Here is a 19,917-nt window from a genome sequence, read left to right as displayed (position 1 = left end):
TTATTAAATAGAAGTATATTATGCAGTAAACACGGAGCCACAGATTGCACAGACTATACTTTGTCTACAATTACAAACCCCATGTACTGTAACTAGAGAACGCTAATTTAAATATTACAGATTTTTTTATTTATTCTTGAGTGTTTTATTTTTCTTTCACTGTTCTTACTTTAATGCATATTACGTATATACGGCGGTTTCTCGCTAATTAAACTATACATGAATTAATTATACGCTGATTAAACTATACATTTACACAAAGGTTATACTGAAGATCTATTACATGACAGTCACCTTGCGGAACAAAGAGCGTTTTACAAATTACACATTGATTATACCCTGAGCAATACGGTTCCTTCTATTACAAGTTACAATGGTATACAGTAATCTACGTCCCAGATGATTATAGGTTAGCGAGAAGCAAACACGCAACTGAGCAGAAAGCGACAATATCACATACCTGTGTCACACTTGCACAACTCTCTCACTTGCGCCAATGCTGACTGTAAGAGCCCATTGCTGCAATTACAGTTTGGGTTGTGTTACTGTCACACAACAGAAGTTGCATTCCCCAGCTGAGGACACAATGAGCCCAGCTAGCAGGTGCCGGACTGCAGAACGCTGGCTCCCCTCCCACCTCCTGTGTGTCACGCCCAGGGCTGGGGGATCATTGGTGCAGCCAGTAGAAAAGGGAAATATAATAACAGGAGCCACAAGTCAGACACACAAGAGGGACAGTAACACAACATAGGGCCCAATTAATGTTTGCACACAAATACAAGTGCCATTCTCTAGGCTACGGAGCTGCTGCTGTTAGCACATGAAGCTGCCGCCCAGAAATTAAAAGAGACACCTGCCGGAGTCATTGCAAACTCATTCGCAACTGCGTACACATTAGCGGATTGTGCGCCAATACGGAGAACATCGAGGTTAACGTTTGGTCTACGGCTGCGCAGACCGGCCACAGGGACAGCAACACAGGCACCATGATTTTGCACGTATGAACTCGCAGCTGACGGCAGATACACGCCACGGAAATGGCCATGACACCACCTGCGTTTCCCCAACCACTCCCCATAAACACTGCGCTAACACCTCTGTCTCTTATCGCAGTGGCGCCTTGACGCATGAGCAGGTTGTAGATAATCGCAGCACATGCGCAGTTTGCAGATAATCGCGCCACTGCGCATTAGGCCCATAGTTCAGCATTACCGCGGCACGGCTAGACGTATCATTTATCTGAAACAAGAATTGTTTTGTTTGTTTGTTTTTTAAATGCTGAAATTTATTGTGTGATTTAATGTTTGTGTAATGGGAAGGTTCTGTAAATCCATTCTAGACCATCGCTTATATGTATAATTGCTAGACCACTTGCAAAGCGCAACGGAATATGCAGGCGCTATATAAATATATGATGATAATAATAACCGCCACACCATCGCTCTCCGGAGCCTGCCAATGGCTGCTTAGCGCCTTTCTTATTGGCCACTCTGCTCTGCCTCCTCGCCCCTTACTTCTCATGACACTGTACGGAGGGAATATGGAGGGGGGTCTACTGCAGGCGGACGGAGATGAGAACTGTGGCACAGAGATACACAGCTCTATTAATAAATCGGTGAAGAGCAATTAATCAAAGGCTTAACCCATTTACCGCCACCTACCGCTGTCCCCAAGAGACCTCTATGGAGATGGAGGAATCTGGCCATTTATAAAGTGACAAAGCTACTACAGTATACCCAACAAATATGGTATATTCACTTGTCTCTGCCGGGTATTACTACTATGCGGGCATTTATGGAAGCGCTGGTCTGCTGGTGAATCTCAGCCTGCTATACTACTGCGGCACATTATTACGGATCGCTGCAATATGCTGGGATATATATTGTGGCAGGATCTTGTTATAAACACCTCTTAGGCACGTAAAAATGGTACATGATTTCTGCCATCACCTAAAGCAGGGGTGGGGAACCTCAGGCCCGCGGGCCGTATAAGGCCCGCAAAACCACTAAAATCAGGCCCGGCCAGGCTCACCTAACCGAGGGAGATGCCGGGCGCCTGCTGAGATTTCGTTACCAGCGGGCGCCCGGCTCCGTCTCCTCAGCAGGAGCTCACTCCTGAACTCCGGCTTTCAGCTCAGGCAGTGTACGTGTGAGGCACTACCATAGTTCCGAGGAGCGGGCGGCCAGGCGGAGGGCAGCAGTCCGGAAACAGGAGCGGGGCTGGTGAGTATTGTGTTTTTTTTTCTTATTTTAATGTGTGTGTGTAAGAGGCGCTACTAGGGGCCTAACAACTGACTGGGGGCATATCTAATGGGGTATAACAACTGACTGGGGGCATATCTAATGGGGTATAACAACTGACTGGGGGCATATCTACTGGGGGGCAGGCTAATTTTTTAGTCGATAATTTTTGTATGGCCCCCGAAGGATTTTATAAATATCCAAATGGCCCTTGGTAGAAAAAAGGTTCCCCACCCCTGACCTAAAGCTAGACGCAAGGGAAGTGTGGCTGATTCTACAGAAATATGGCAACAAGCAAAGAGTAACTTATGAGTTGCTAGAACTGTATGGCAGAGTTTACTTTCATCTTAGCAAGACACTGAAATCATCTCTGGCATGGATAAGTGTTAAAATCATAGTTGCGTACCCTCCCTCATTCCGCAGGAGACTCCCTGAAATAGTAGTAATCTCCCTCACTCCCTGAATAGTCCAGCGATCTCCCTGATTGCACCATATCCCCCCATTATGTCGCTGTTACATTCTTGGGGGTAAACAAAAGTAATCAGATGGGATCATCAGCGCCATTTCCCTGCATAGGTATAAGGCACAATGGTGGTCATTCCGAGTTGATCGCTAGCTGAATTTGTTTGCAGTGATCAGGCTTAAAATCGGCAGTTCTGCGCATGCATATGCGGTGCAATGCGCACTCGCGACGTACGGGTACAACGAATGATGTCGTTTTGCACAGAGTCTAGCGATGCATTTCAGTCGCACTGCTTGCCGCAGAGTGATTGACATGAAGTGGGCGTTTCTGGGTGGCAACTGACCGTTTTCAGGGAGTGTGCAGAAAAAACGCAGGCGTGCCAGTAAAAACGCAGGCGTGGCTGGGCGAACGCTGGGCGGGTTTGTGATGTCAAAACCGGAACTGAATAGTCTGAAGTGATCGCAAGCGCTGAGTAGGTTTTGAGCTACTCTGAAACTACACAAAAAAAAATTGTAGCCGCTCTGCGATACAACTGTTCGCACTTCTGCTAAGCTAAAATACACTCCCAGTGGGAGGCGGCATAGCGTTTGCACGGCTGCTAAAAACTGCTAGCGAGTGAACAACTCGGAATGACACCCTATGATCCTTATGGCTGCATGTATTTTTTTAAATAAGGTTTCTCGTGGCCACTTACAGTATAAGGAACCTCCTGTAAAGCACAATACACAATACATCCTGACAAATATCAGTCTTTTCTATAACAAGTAGATGTTACTAACGCTGCGGCTCATTTACATTTGGATGTCAGCCATGTTTATGACGCCTCTCAGATGTAGTGGTACACGTCCGCGCTGATAGGTGTTACTGTCACATCTCCCTGACATGATTTATCAAACGTAGGCGAGTGTGCTTAAAAAATGCCTGATTGGTCAGTCAGCTCCGGAGTCCTGGGAACGTTTTATACATTACACCAGGCACGGGTCATTATTCTACCAAACAGGAGCAAGGTCGCTGTATTCAGAGGGATGGACCGTGAAGTGAAACACAAGGACACACTGGGTCCCCGGGGGCCACTAGGAATGAATGGCAGTAAATGGGCATGAAGCCGGTCTGATCAGCTAGCAACACCCAGGCTGTACACTGAGGTAATCACAAGCAGAAAAACATGGCACGATCCAGACCTGATCGCTCCTCCGCGAATTTGCAGAGGTTTGTGATTGGAAAGTCGCCGTCCAGACAGAGTAAAAACCCGCCCTGTGCAAGTCTGCGTACGCCGTGCGAAAAGCTTTGCAAACGCCGCTCAGCTGCAAATCCGATCACAACTCACTAATGATTTCTCCAGTCTGTGTGCAGTCCAGGCTGATCGGGCCGGAGAACCCTGAAAACGCTTGGGAACGCCTGCGTTTTTACTGACACTCCCAGAAAACAGGCAGATACTGTACCACCCCCAAACCTCTGCTTCCTGTCAGTCAGTCTGCGTACGCCTAGCGATCAAAAAAGATGCAGATTTCTTTAGCAGTTGGCGTCAGAAGTGCGCATTGCAATTCGTAGGCACGCGCAGTCGTTCGATAATCAGCCGCCTTGCAATTTCACGCAACAGCGATCAGGTCTGAATTAAGCCCATGATGTGCGTGTGTGTGTTTGTGTGTGTCTATTTGTGTGTGTGTGTATTAGTGTGTTTGTGTGTGCATTAGTGTTTGTGTTAGTGTGTGTGTGTGTGTGTGTGTGTGTGTGTGTGTGTGTGTGTGTGTGTGTTTGTGTGTGTGTTTGTGTGTGTGTGTGTTTGTTGTGTGATGTGTGATGTGTTTGTACTGCGGCCGGCAGCATGTGTGTTTTAGTGTGTGTGTGTGTGTGTGTATGTGTTAGTGTGTGTGTGTGTTTGTGTGTGTGTGTTTATGTGTGTATTTGTGTGTGTGTGTGTGATGTGTTTGTACTGCGGCCGGCAGCATGTGTGTATTAGTGTGTATGTGTTTGTGCGTTTGTGATGTGTGATGTATTTGTACTGCGGCCGGCAGCATGTGTGTGTGTGTGTGTGTGTGTGTGATGTGTTTGTACTGCGGCCGGAAGTGTGTGTGTGTGTGTGTGTGTGTGTGATGTGTTTGTACTGCGGCCGGAAGCATGTGTGTGTTTGTGTGTGTGTGTTTGATGTGTTTGTACTGTGGCCGGCAGCGTGTGTGTATTGGAGCGGTTTGCTCTAACCAGCAGCCAGGTATAAATGCAGAACAGAAGCTCCAGCACCAGCGATGAACACGCGTCTACTGAATAGCTGTTGGTGAGGTGCCCGGGCGCGCTAATGCCAGCACGTTATATAAACACATCACACATGCAAATACTGCAGATTGCTTCCTGTGACATTAGTATATGTATGGCCGGCCAGGGCATTAACATGGCTACAGAACAGGTCTTTCCAGAGCTACATGGAAGAGTCCGTGCGTGCCCTAGTAATCTGCCTGGAAGATGGGGGGACACTGACCCTAACCAGTGTGCCAAGCTGGTACCCACCACCCTCATAGCTTAATGCGTTTGCTTATATATAATATATAGAACACTGTGAGGAAACCAGAGATCAACAGAAGATACTGAGCGGAAACTTCCAAAATTTAAACATCTCCTGGCAGTATCTCGAGGTTCCGGATGTAACCCTCCTCCTTGTGAATAACCCTAACCCCAAGACCTGTTCACAGAGACATCACAATCCAATCACACACTACCCTGCTACTACATAGACTGTGTGACTACGCTGCCCTCACTCTGTGACATCACTGTCCAATCACACACTACCCTGCTACATAGACTGTGTGACTACGCTGCCCTCACTCTGTGACATCACTGTCCAATCACACACTAACCTGCTACATAGACTGTGACTGCGCTCACTCTGTGACATCACCATCCAATCACACACTAACATGCTACATAGACTGTGACTGCCCTCACTCTGTGACATCACTGTCAATCACACACTAACCTGCTACATAGACTGTGTGACTGCACTCACTCTGTGACATCACTGTCCAATCACACACTAACCTGCTACATAGACTGTGACTGCGCTCACTCTGTGACATCACCATCCAATCACACACTAACATGCTACATAGACTGTGACTGCGCTCACTCTGTGACATCGTCATCCAATGACACACTAACCTGCTACATTGACTGTGTGACTGCATTCACTCTGTGACATCACCATCCAACCACACACTAACATACTACATAGACTGTGGCTGCCCTCACTCTGTGACATCACTGTCCAATCACACACTAACCTGCTACATAGACTGTGTGACTGCCCTCACTCTGTGACATCACCATCCAATCACACACTAACCTGCTACATAGACTGTGTGACTGCGCTGCGCTCACTCTGTGACATCGTCATCCAATGACACACTAACCTGCTACATAGACTGTGTGACTGCACTCACTCTGTGACATCACCCTCCAATCACACACTAACCTGCTACATAGATTGTGTGACTGCATTCACTCTGTGACATCACCATCCAATCACACACTAACCTGCTACATAGACTGTGTGACTGCGCTCACTCTGTGACATCACCATCCAATCACACACTAACCTGCTACATAGACTGTGTGACTGCGCTGCGCTCACTCTGTGACATCGTCATCCAATGACACACTAACCTGCTACATAGACTGTGTGACTGCACTCACTCTGTGACATCACCCTCCAATCACACACTAACCTGCTACATAAATTGTGTGACTGCATTCACTCTGTGACATCACCATCCAATCACACACTAACCTGCTACATAGACTGTGTGACTGCCCTCACTCTGTGACATCACCATCCAATCACACACTAACCTGCTACATAGACTGTGTGACTGCGCTCACTCTGTGACATCGTCATCCAATGACACACTAACCTGCTACATAGACTGTGTGACTGCGCTCACTCTGTGACATCACCCTCCAATCACACACTAACCTGCTACATAAATTGTGTGACTGCATTCACTCTGTGACATCACCATCCAATCACACACTAACCTGCTACATAGACTGTGTGACTGCCCTCACTCTGTGACATCACCATCCAATCACACACTAACCTGCTACATAGATTGTGTGACTGCATTCACTCTGTGACATCACCATCCAATCACACACTAACCTGCTACATAGACTGTGTGACTGCGCTGCACTCACTCTGTGACATCACCATCCAGTCACACACTAACCTGCTACATAGACTGTGTGACTGCGCTGCACTCACTCTGTGACATCACCATCCAGTCACACACTAACCTGCTACATAGACTGTGTGACTGCGCTGCGCTCACTCTGTGACATCGTCATCCAATGACACACTAACCTGCTACATAGACTGTGTGACTGCGCTGCACTCACTCTGTGACATCACCATCCAATCACACACTAACCTGCTACATAGACTGTGTGACTGCGCTGCACTCACTCTGTGACATCACCATCCAGTCACACACTAACCTGCTACATAGACTGTGACTGCGCTGCACTCACTCTGTGACATCACCATCCAATCACACACTAACCTGCTACATAGACTGTGTGACTGCGCTGCACTCACTCTGTGACATCACCATCCAGTCACACACTAACCTGCTACATAGACTGTGTGACTGCGCTGCGCTCACTCTGTGACATCGTCATCCAATGACACACTAACCTGCTACATAGACTGTGGCTGCGCTGCCCTCACTCTGTGACATCACCATCCAATCACACACTAACCTGCTACATAGACTGTGACTGCGCTCACTCTGTGACATCACCCTCCAATCACACACTAACCTGCTATATAGACTGTGGCTGCGCTGCCCTCACTCTGTGACATCACCATCCAATCACACACTAACCTGCTACATAGACTGTGTGACTGCGCTGCGCTCACTCTGTGACATCGTCATCCAATGACACACTAACCTGCTACATTGACTGTGTGACTGCATTCACTCTGTGACATCACCATCCAATGACACACTAACCTGCTACATTGACTGTGTGACTGCACTCAGTCTGTGACATCACCCTCCAATCACACACTAACCTGCTACATAGATTGTGTGACTGCATTCACTCTGTGACATCACCATCCAATCACACACTAACCTGCTACATAGACTGTGTGACTGCGCTCACTCTGTGACATCACCATCCAATCACACACTAACCTGCTACATAGACTGTGTGACTGCGCTGCGCTCACTCTGTGACATCGTCATCCAATGACACACTAACCTGCTACATAGACTGTGTGACTGCCCTCACTCTGTGACATCACCATCCAATCACACACTAACCTGCTACATAGACTGTGTGACTGCGCTCACTCTGTGACATCGTCATCCAATGACACACTAACCTGCTACATAGACTGTGTGACTGCGCTCACTCTGTGACATCACCCTCCAATCACACACTAACCTGCTACATAAATTGTGTGACTGCATTCACTCTGTGACATCACCATCCAATCACACACTAACCTGCTACATAGATTGTGTGACTGCATTCACTCTGTGACATCACCATCCAATCACACACTAACCTGCTACATAGACTGTGTGACTGCGCTGCACTCACTCTGTGACATCACCATCCAGTCACACACTAACCTGCTACATAGACTGTGTGACTGCGCTGCGCTCACTCTGTGACATCACATCCAATCACACACTAACCTGCTACATAGACTGTGGCTGCGCTGCCCTCACTCTGTGACATCACCATCCAATCACACACTAATCTGCTACATAGACTGTGACTGCGCTCACTCTGTGACATCACCATCCAATCACACACTAACCTGCTATATAGACTGTGGCTGCGCTGCCCTCACTCTGTGACATCACCATCCAATCACACACTAACCTGCTACATAGACTGTGTGACTGCGCTGCGCTCACTCTGTGACATCGTCATCCAATGACACACTAACCTGCTACATTGACTGTGTGACTGCACTCAGTCTGTGACATCACCCTCCAATCACACACTAACCTGCTACATAGATTGTGTGACTGCATTCACTCTGTGACATCACCATCCAATCACACACTAACCTGCTACATAGACTGTGTGACTGCGCTCACTCTGTGACATCACCATCCAATCACACACTAACCTGCTATATAGACTGTGGCTGCGCTGCCCTCACTCTGTGACATCACCATCCAATCACACACTAACCTGCTACATAGACTGTGTGACTGCGCTGCGCTCACTCTGTGACATCACCATCCAATCACACACTAACCTGCTACATAGACTGTGTGACTGCGCTGCGCTCACTCTGTGACATCACCATCCAATCACACACTAACCTGCTACATAGACTGTGTGACTGCCCTCACTCTGTGACATCACCATCCAATCACACACTAACCTGCTACATAGACTGTGTGACTGCACTGCGCTCACTCTGTGACATTGTCATCCAATGACACACTAACCTGCTACATAGACTGTGTGACTGCGCTCACTCTGTGACATCACCATCCAATCACACACTAACCTGCTACATAGACTGTGTGACTGCCCTCACTCTGTGACATCACCATCCAGTCACACACTAACCTGCTACATACTGTGTGACTGCGCTCACTCTGTGACATCACCCTCCAATCACACACTAACCTGCTACATAGACTGTGTGACTGCGCTCACTCTGTGACATCACCATCCAATCACACACTAACCTGCTACATAGACTGTGTGACTGCGCTCACTCTGTGACATCACCATCCAATCACACACTAACCTGCTACATAGACTGTGTGACTGCCCTCACTCTGTGACATCACCATCCAATCACACACTAACCTGCTACATAGACTGTATGACTGCGCTCACTCTGTGACATCACCATCCAATCACACACTAACATGCTACATAGACTGTGTGACTGCGCTCACTCTGTGACATCACCATCCAATCACACACTAACCTGCTACATAGACTGTGTGACTGCCCTCACTCTGTGACATCACCATCCAATCACACACTAACCTGCTACATAGACTGTATGACTGCGCTCACTCTGTGACATCACCATCCAATCACACACTAACCTGCTACATAGACTGTGTGACTGCCCTCACTCTGTGACATCACCATCCAATCACACACTAACCTGCTACATAGACTGTGTGACTGCGCTCACTCTGGCACATTGTGGCTCTGATGTGGTGTGTGCAGTGCCGAGGTGGGACGGTCACCCTGAACACCATACACAGTGGGCGTTTCCGGCGGAGGGTTCCCGGGGAACCCTGCCGGAACTACATCCCGGATCTGTAGCCTATGGGCTACAATGAGGTACCGCTGTCTCAATATGGTGGTAGCTGCGCGGGCCATGCTTCGCATTTTGGATATTGGTAAATCTGGCTGCATCGCGTCTCCCATAGAAACCTGTGGGTGATGCGGCTGCCGGCGGGAATGGAGGAATGGCAGCGGGTATTGGAGATACCGGCTGCAGTTCCACCTACATACATTGCATGGATACTTAATCATTGCGAATAATGCAGGACACCGGCTGTTTTCAGGGAAATAGCTGCAAATATTAGTTGGGCTCCTAGTTCTGCAACACAGGACGTGTGACCACTAATCACTTCACAGTGAAGTTGTGCTACACAATACACTAATACTTTCACTGCACAAAGCACTATTAAGTCAGATGGACAATACACAACACAACTGTCATTACACATTACTGTCAGAAATTGAAAGTGCAATACTTCAGCTGCACACCACTGGAGATCCGCACTACCCTACTACTAGAGCTGTGCACTACCCTACCACTGGAGCTGTGCACTACACTACCACTGGAGATCCGCACTACCCTACTACGAGAGCTGTGCACTACACTACCACTGGAGATCCGCAGTTCCCTACTACGAGAGCTGTGCACTACCCTACCACTGGAGCTGTGCACTACACTACCACTGGCGCTGTGCACTACACTACCACTGGAGATCCGCACTACCCTACTACGAGAGCTGTGCACTACCCTACCACTGGAGCTGTGCACTACCCTACCACAGGCGCTGTGCAATACACTACCACTGGAGATCCGCACTACCACTGGAGATCCGCACTACCCTACTATGAGAGCTGTGCACTACCCTACCACTGGAGCTGTGCACTACCCTACCACTGGCGCTGTGCACTACACTACCACTGGAGATCCGCACTACCCTACTACGAGAGCTGTGCACTACCCTACCACTGGAGCTGTGCACTACCCTACCACAGGCGCTGTGCAATACACTACCACTGGAGATCCGCACTACCACTGGAGATCCGCACTACCCTACTACGAGAGCTGTGCACTACCCTACCACTGGAGCTGTGCACTACCCTACCACAGGCGCTGTGCAATACACTACCACTGGAGATCCGCACTACCCTACTACGAGAGCTGTGCACTACCCTACCACTGGAGCTGTGCACTACCCTACCACAGGCGCTGTGCAATACACTACCACTGGAGATCCGCACTACCCTACTACTAGAGCTGTGCACTACCCTACCACTGGCGCTGTGCACTACACTACCACTGGAGATCCGCACTACCCTACTACTAGAGCTGTGCACTACCCTACCACTGGAGCTGTGCACTACACTACCACAGGCGCTGTGCACTACACTACCACTGGAGATCCGCACTACCCTACTACTAGAGCTGTGCACTACCCTACCACTGGAGCTGTGCACTACACTACCACAGGCGCTGTGCAATACACTACCACTGGAGATCCGCACTACCCTACTACTAGAGCTGTGCACTACCCTACCACTGGAGCTGTGCACTACACTACCACAGGCGCTGTGCACTACACTACCACTGGAGATCCGCACTACCCTACTACTAGAGCTGTGCACTACCCTACCACAGGTGCTGTGCACTACACTACCACTGGAGCTGTGCACTACACTACCACAGGCGCTGTGCACTACACTACCACTGGAGATCCGCACTACCCTACTACTAGATCTGTGCACTACACTACCACTGGAGATCCGCACTACCCTACTACTAGATCTGTGCACTACACTACCACTGGAGATCCGCAGTACCCTACTACGAGAGCTGTGCACTACCCTACCACTGGAGCTGTGCACTACACTACCACTGGCGCTGTGCACTACACTACCACTGGAGATCCGCACTACCCTACTACGAGAGCTGTGCACTACCCTACCACTGGAGCTGTGCACTACCCTACCACAGGCGCTGTGCAATACACTACCACTGGAGATCCGCACTACCACTGGAGATCCGCACTACCCTACTACGAGAGCTGTGCACTACCCTACCACTGGAGCTGTGCACTACCCTACCACAGGCGCTGTGCAATACACTACCACTGGAGATCCGCACTACCCTACTACGAGAGCTGTGCACTACCCTACCACTGGAGCTGTGCACTACCCTACCACAGGCGCTGTGCAATACACTACCACTGGAGATCCGCACTACCCTACTACTAGAGCTGTGCACTACCCTACCACTGGCGCTGTGCACTACACTACCACTGGAGATCCGCACTACCCTACTACTAGAGCTGTGCACTACCCTACCACTGGAGCTGTGCACTACACTACCACAGGCACTGTGCAATACACTACCACAGGCGCTGTGCACTACACTACCACTGGAGATCCGCACTACCCTACTACGAGAGCTGTGCACTACCCTACCACTGGAGCTGTGCACTACCCTACCACAGGCGCTGTGCAATACACTACCACTGGAGATCCGCACTACCACTGGAGATCCGCACTACCCTACTACGAGAGCTGTGCACTACCCTACCACTGGAGCTGTGCACTACCCTACCACAGGCGCTGTGCAATACACTACCACTGGAGATCCGCACTACCCTACTACGAGAGCTGTGCACTACCCTACCACTGGAGCTGTGCACTACCCTACCACAGTCGCTGTGCAATACACTACCACTGGAGATCCGCACTACCCTACTACTAGAGCTGTGCACTACCCTACCACTGGCGCTGTGCACTACACTACCACTGGAGATCCGCACTACCCTACTACTAGAGCTGTGCACTACCCTACCACTGGAGCTGTGCACTACACTACCACAGGCGCTGTGCACTACACTACCACTGGAGATCCGCACTACCCTACTACTAGAGCTGTGCACTACCCTACCACTGGAGCTGTGCACTACACTACCACAGGCGCTGTGCAATACACTACCACTGGAGATCCGCACTACCCTACTACTAGAGCTGTGCACTACCCTACCACTGGAGCTGTGCACTACACTACCACAGGCGCTGTGCACTACACTACCACTGGAGATCCGCACTACCCTACTACTAGAGCTGTGCACTACCCTACCACAGGTGCTGTGCACTACACTACCACTGGAGCTGTGCACTACACTACCACAGGCGCTGTGCACTACACTACCACTGGAGATCCGCACTACCCTACTACTAGATCTGTGCACTACACTACCACTGGAGATCCGCACTACCCTACTACTAGATCTGTGCACTACACTACCACTGGAGATCCGCACTACCCTACTACTAGATCTGTGCACTACACTACCACAGGCGCTGTGCACTACACTACCACTGAAGATCCGCACTACCCTACTACTAGATCTGTGCACTACACTACCACAGGCGCTGTGCACTACACTACCACAGGCGCTGTGCACTACACTACCACTGGAGATCCACACTACCCTACTACGAGAGCTGTGCACTACCCTACCACTGGAGCTGTGCAATACACTACCACTGGAGATCCGCACTACCCTACTACTAGAGCTGTGCACTATCCTACCACTGGAGCTGTGCACTACACTACCACAGGCGCCGTGCACTACACTACCATTGGAGATCCGCACTACCCTACCACTGGAGCTGTGCACTATCCTACCACTGGAGCTGTGCACTACACTACCACAGGCGCTGTGCACTACACTACCACTGGAGATCCGCACTACCCTACTACTAGAGCTGTGCACTATCCTACCACTGGAGCTGTGCACTACACTACCACAGGCGCCGTGCACTACACTACCATTGGAGATCCGCACTACCCTACCACTGGAGCTGTGCACTACCCTACCACTGGAGCTGTGCACTACACTACCACAGGCGCTGTGCACTACACTACCACTGGAGCTGTGCACTACACTACCACAGGCACTGTGCACTACACTACACTACCACATGCGCCATGCACTACACTACCACTGGAGATCCGCACTACCCTACTACTAGAGCTGTGCACTACCCTACCACTGGAAATCTGCACTACACTACCACAGGAGCTGCACACTACGCTACCACAGAAGCTGTGCACTACACTACCACAGAAGCAGCGCACTACACTACCACAGGTACTGCGCACTACACTACCACAGGAGCTGTGCACTATACTAATACACGGCTCTGGACAGAGCTGTGCACTATACTACACTATACTACTACCAGAGCTGTGCACTATACTACTACAAGAGCTGTGCACTATACTACCACCAGAGCTGTGCACTATACTACCACCAGAGCTGTGCACTATACTACCACCAGAGCTGTGCACTATACTACCACCAGAGCTGTGCACTATACTACCACCAGAGCCGTGCACTATACTACCACCAGAGCCGTGCACTATACTACCACCAGAGCCGTGCACTATACTACCGCCAGAGCCGTGCACTATACTACCACCAGAGCTGTGCACTATACTACTACCAGAGCTGTGCACTATACTACTACCACCAGAGCTGTGCACTATACTACTACCAGAGCCGTGCACTATACTACCACCAGAGCCGTGCACTATACTACCACCAGAGCCGTGCACTATACTACCGCCAGAGCCGTGCACTATACTACCACCAGAGCTGTGCACTATACTACTACCAGAGCTGTGCACTATACTACTACCAGAGCTGTGCACTATACTACTACCAGAGCCGTGCACTATACTACCACCAGAGCTGTGCACTATACTACCACCAGAGCTGTGCACTATACTACCACCAGAGCTGTGCACTATACTACCACCAGAGCTGTGCACTATACTACAACCAGAGCCGTGCACTATACTACTACCAGAGCCGTGCACTATACTTCCACCAGATCCGTGCACTATACTACCGCCAGAGCTGTGCACTATACTACTACCAGAGATGTGCACTATACTACCACCAGAGCTGTGCACTATACTACTACCAGATTTGTGCACTATACTACCACCAGAGCTGTGCACTATACTACCACCAGAGCTGTGCACTATTCTACCACCAGATCCGTGTACTATACTACCACAAGAGCTGTGCAATAATACTACCAGAGCTGTGCAATACTACTACCAGAGCCGTGCACTATACTACCACCAGAGCTGTGCACTATACTACTACCAGAGCTGTGCACTATACTACTACCAGAGACGTGCACTATACTACTACCAGAGACGTGCACTATACTACTACCAGAGACGTGCACTATACTATCACCAGAGTTGTGCACTATACTACCACCAGAGCTGTGCACTATACTACCACCAGAGCTGTGCACTATACTACCACCAGAGCTGTGCACTATACTACCACCAGAGCTGTGCACTATACTACCACCAGAGCTGTGCACTATACTACCACCAGATCCGTGCACTATACTACAACCAGAGCCGTGCACTATACTACTACCAGAGCTGTGCACTATACTACCACCAGAGCTGTGCACTATACTACCACCAGATCCGTGCACTATACTACCGCCAGAGCTGTGCACTATACTACCACCAGATCTGTGCACTATACTACCACAAGAGCTGTGCAATAATACTACCAGAGCTGTGCAATACTACTACCAGAGCTGTGCACTATACTACCACCAGATCTGTGCACTATACTACCACCAGAGCCGTGCACTATACTACCACCAGATCTGTGCACTATACTACCACCAGAGCCGTGCACTATACTACCACCAGAGCCGTGCACTATACTACTACCAGAGCCGTGCACTATACTACCACCAGAGCTGGGCACTATACTACCACCAGAGCTGTGTACTATACTACCACCAGAGCTGTGCACTATACTACCACCAGAGCCGTGCACTATACTACCACCAGAGCAGTGCACTATACTACTACCAGAGCCGTGCACTATACTACCACCAGAGCTGGGCACTATACTACCACCAGAGCTGTGTACTATACTACCACCAGAGCTGTGCACTATACTACCACCAGAGCTGTGCACTATACTACCACCAGAGCTATGCACTATACTACTACCAGAGCTGTGCACTATACTACTACCAGAGCTGTGCACTATACTACCACCAGAGCTGTGCACTATACTACCACCAGAGCCGTGCACTATACTACCACCAGATCTGTGCACTATACTACCACCAGAGCCATGCACTATACTACCACCAGAGCCGTGCACTATACTACTACCAGAGCTGTGCACTATACTACTACCAGAGCTGTGCACTATACTACCACCAGAGCTGTGCACTATACTACCACCAGAGCCGTGCACTATACTACCACCAGATCTGTGCACTATACTACCACCAGAGCCGTGCACTATACTACCACCAGAGCCGTGCACTATACTACTACCAGAGCCGTGCACTATACTACTACCAGAGCTGTGCACTATACTACCACCAGAGCTGTGCACTATACTACCACCAGAGCTGTGCACTATACTACCACCAGAGCCGTGCACTATACTACCACCAGAGCTGTGCACTATACTACCACCAGAGCTGTGCACTATACTACTACCAGAGCTGTGTACTATACTACCACCAGAGCTGTGTACTATACTACCACCAGAGCTATGCACTATACTACTACCAGAGCTGTGCACTATACTACCACCAGAGCTGTGCACTATGGCCCTCATTCCGAGTTGATCGCTCGCAAGGCGATTTTAGCAGAGTTACACACGCTAAGCCGCCGCCTACTGGGAGTGAATCTTAGCTTCTTAAAATTGCGACCGATGTATTCGCAATATTGCGATTACAAACTACTTAGCAGTTTCAGAGTAGCTTCAGACTTACTCGGCATCTGCGATCAGTTCAGTGCTTGTCGTTCCTGGTTTGACGTCATAAACACACCCAGCGTTCGCCCAGACACTCCTCCGTTTCTCCGGCCACTCCTGCGTTTTTTCCGGAAACGGTAGTGTTTTTAACCACACGCCCCTGAAACGCCGTGTTTCCGCCCAGTAACACCCATTTCCTGTCAATCACATTACGATCGCCGGAGCGAAGAAAAAGCCGTGAGTAAAAATACTATCTTCATTGTTAAATTACTTGGCGCAGTCGCAGTGCGAATATTGCGCATGCGTACTAAGCGGAATTTTACTGCGATGCGATGAAATATACCGAGCGAACGACTCGGAATGAGGGCCTATACTACTACCAGAGCTGTGTACTATACTACTACCAGAGCCGTGCACTATACTACTACCAGAGCCGTGTACTATACTACCACCAGAGCTGTGCACTATACTACTACCAGAGCTGTGTACTATACTACTACCAGAGCTGTGTACTATACTACCACCAGAGCTGTGCACTATACTACCACCAGAGCTATGCACTATACTACTACCAGAGCTGTGCACTATACTACTACCAGAGACGTGCACTATACTACCACCAGAGCTGTGCACTATACTACCACCAGAGCTGTGCACTATACTACCACCAGAGCTATGCACTATACTACTACCAGAGCTGTGCACTATACTACTACCAGAGCTGTGCACTATACTACCACCAGAGCTGTGCACTATACTACCACCAGAGCCGTGCACTATACTACCACCAGAGCTGTGCACTATACTACTACCAGAGCTGTGCACTATACTACCACCAGAGCTGTGCACTATACTACCACCAGAGCCGTGCACTATACTACCACCAGAGCTGTGCACTATACTACCACCAGAGCTGTGCACTATACTACTACCAGAGCTGTGTACTATACTACCACCAGAGCTGTGTACTATACTACCACCAGAGCTATGCACTATACTACTACCAGAGCTGTGCACTATACTACTACCAGAGCTGTGCACTATACTACTACCAGAGCTGTGCACTATACTACTACCAGAGCTGTGCACTATACTACCACCAGAGCTGTGCACTATACTACCACCAGAGCTATGCACTATACTACTACCAGAGCTGTGTACTATACTACTACCAGAGCCGTGCACTATACTACTACCAGAGCTGTGCACTATACTACCACCAGAGCTGTGCACTATACTACTACCAGAGCTGTGTACTATACTACTACCAGAGCCGTGCACTATACTACTACCAGAGCTGTGCACTATACTACCACCAGAGCTATGCACTATACTACTACCAGAGCTGTGCACTATACTACCACCAGAGCTATGCACTATACTACTACCAGAGCTGTGCACTATACTACCACCAGAGCTGTGCACTATACTACCACCAGAGCCGTGCACTATACTACCACCAGAGCTGTGCACTATACTACCACCAGAGCCGTGCACTATACTACCACCAGAGCTGTGCACTATACTACCACCAGAGCTGTGCACTATACTACCACCAGAGCTGTGTACTATACTACCACCAGAGCTGTGTACTATACTACCACCAGAGCTGTGCACTATACTACTACCAGAGCTGTGCACTATACTACCACCAGAGCTGTGCACTATACTACTACCAGAGCTGTGTACTATACTACTACCAGAGCCGTGCACTATACTACTACCAGAGCTGTGCACTATACTACCACCAGAGACGTGCACTATACTACTACCAGAGCCGTGCACTATACTGCCATCACTTTGTTTAACTATCATATAAAAAAATAAAATACAAGCCATAAGTATGAGGCCACAGCAAGCAATAATATTATATCATACGTATACACGCAGCACACAGGATATACAGTATACACACAGCACACAGGATATACAGTATACACACAGCACACAGGATATACAGTATACACGCAGCACACAGGATATACAGTATACACACAGCACACAGGATATACAGTATACACACAGCACACAGGGCATACAGTATACACACAGCACACAGGACATACAGTATACACACAGCACACAGGATATACAGTATACAGGCAGCACACAGGATATACAGTATACACGCAGCACACAGGATATACAGTATACACGCAGCACACAGGATATACAGTATACAGGCAGCACACAGGATATACAGTATACACGCAGCACACAGGACATACAGTATACACGCAGCACACAGGATATACAGTATACACGCAGCACACAGGACATACAGTATACACGCAGCACACAGGACATACAGTATACACGCAGCACACAGGACATACAGTATACACACAGCACACAGGATATACAGTATACACACAGCACACAGGATATACAGATGTGTAGAGCAGCAGCTGATCACTACTCACACAGCACTACAGAGACAGCTGCCTACAGTTCTGCCACAAGTAACACACAGCTAATAGTATAAAGTGCTGGTACCTGTCATGGCAGTGCCCTGGGGGGTCCTGGGGGTACCTCCTGGCAGCCGGGCACCCAGTCCTGAGAGTGCAGGGAGAGGAGTGAGGGCAGTGCTGCTGTAGCTGGGAGGTGTGGCTGGGTGTGAGAGTCTGGAACGCTGGAGGTGGGGTGACAGTGCCAGGCAGGATGGCAGAGGCACCACCTGGTGCCAGCCTGGGTTATCACACACAGTAACTGTGCCCTAGACACGGCTGGTGCTGGCGGTGCTCTTATTATGGCAGGAGCTGCTGCTGCTGTGCGGATTTATCCTGGAATTATAATACATTTATTACCAACATGAATACAACTGTACATGTCACATATCCACTGCCCACAAGGAGGCCAAGCACATGGCTCAGAGACCCCCGGACAGGAGTGTGAGGACCCCTGGACAGGAGTGTGAGGATCCCCGGACAGAGGACCCCCAGACAGGAGTGTGAGGACCCCCGGACAGGAGTGTGAGGACCCCCAGACAGAGGACCCCCGGACAGGAGTGTGAGGACCCCCGGACAGGAGTGTGAGGACCCCCAGACAGAGGACCCCCAGACAGGAGTGTGAGGACCCCCGGACAGGAGTGTGAGGACCCCCAGACAGAGGACCCCCAGACAGGAGTGTGAGGACCCCC

General features: G+C 49.6%; 1 protein-coding gene across 2 annotated transcripts in view; it reads right to left on the bottom strand.

Moving 5' to 3' along the window:
• The window catches only part of TC2N (tandem C2 domains, nuclear), a 110,233-nt gene extending 90,851 nt beyond the window's left edge, over positions 1-19,382 (bottom strand). The window contains exon 1 of one of the 2 annotated variants that reach the window (XM_063948580.1): positions 19,275-19,382. The gene's annotated coding sequence lies outside the window, so the exon portion shown is untranslated. Of the gene's footprint in view, positions 1-460; positions 592-19,274 lie in introns of those variants that run through there. The other variant, XM_063948581.1, reaches the window with a different exon arrangement.
• Positions 19,383-19,917: the final 535 nt, after the last annotated feature.

This window comes from Pseudophryne corroboree, chromosome 12, assembly GCF_028390025.1.
Source record: "Pseudophryne corroboree isolate aPseCor3 chromosome 12, aPseCor3.hap2, whole genome shotgun sequence".
In the NCBI taxonomy this organism is placed as follows: Eukaryota; Metazoa; Chordata; class Amphibia; order Anura; family Myobatrachidae; genus Pseudophryne; species Pseudophryne corroboree.
The sequence above is the reverse complement of the archived record's forward strand: the minus strand, read 5'-3'. Positions and strand labels throughout refer to the sequence as shown.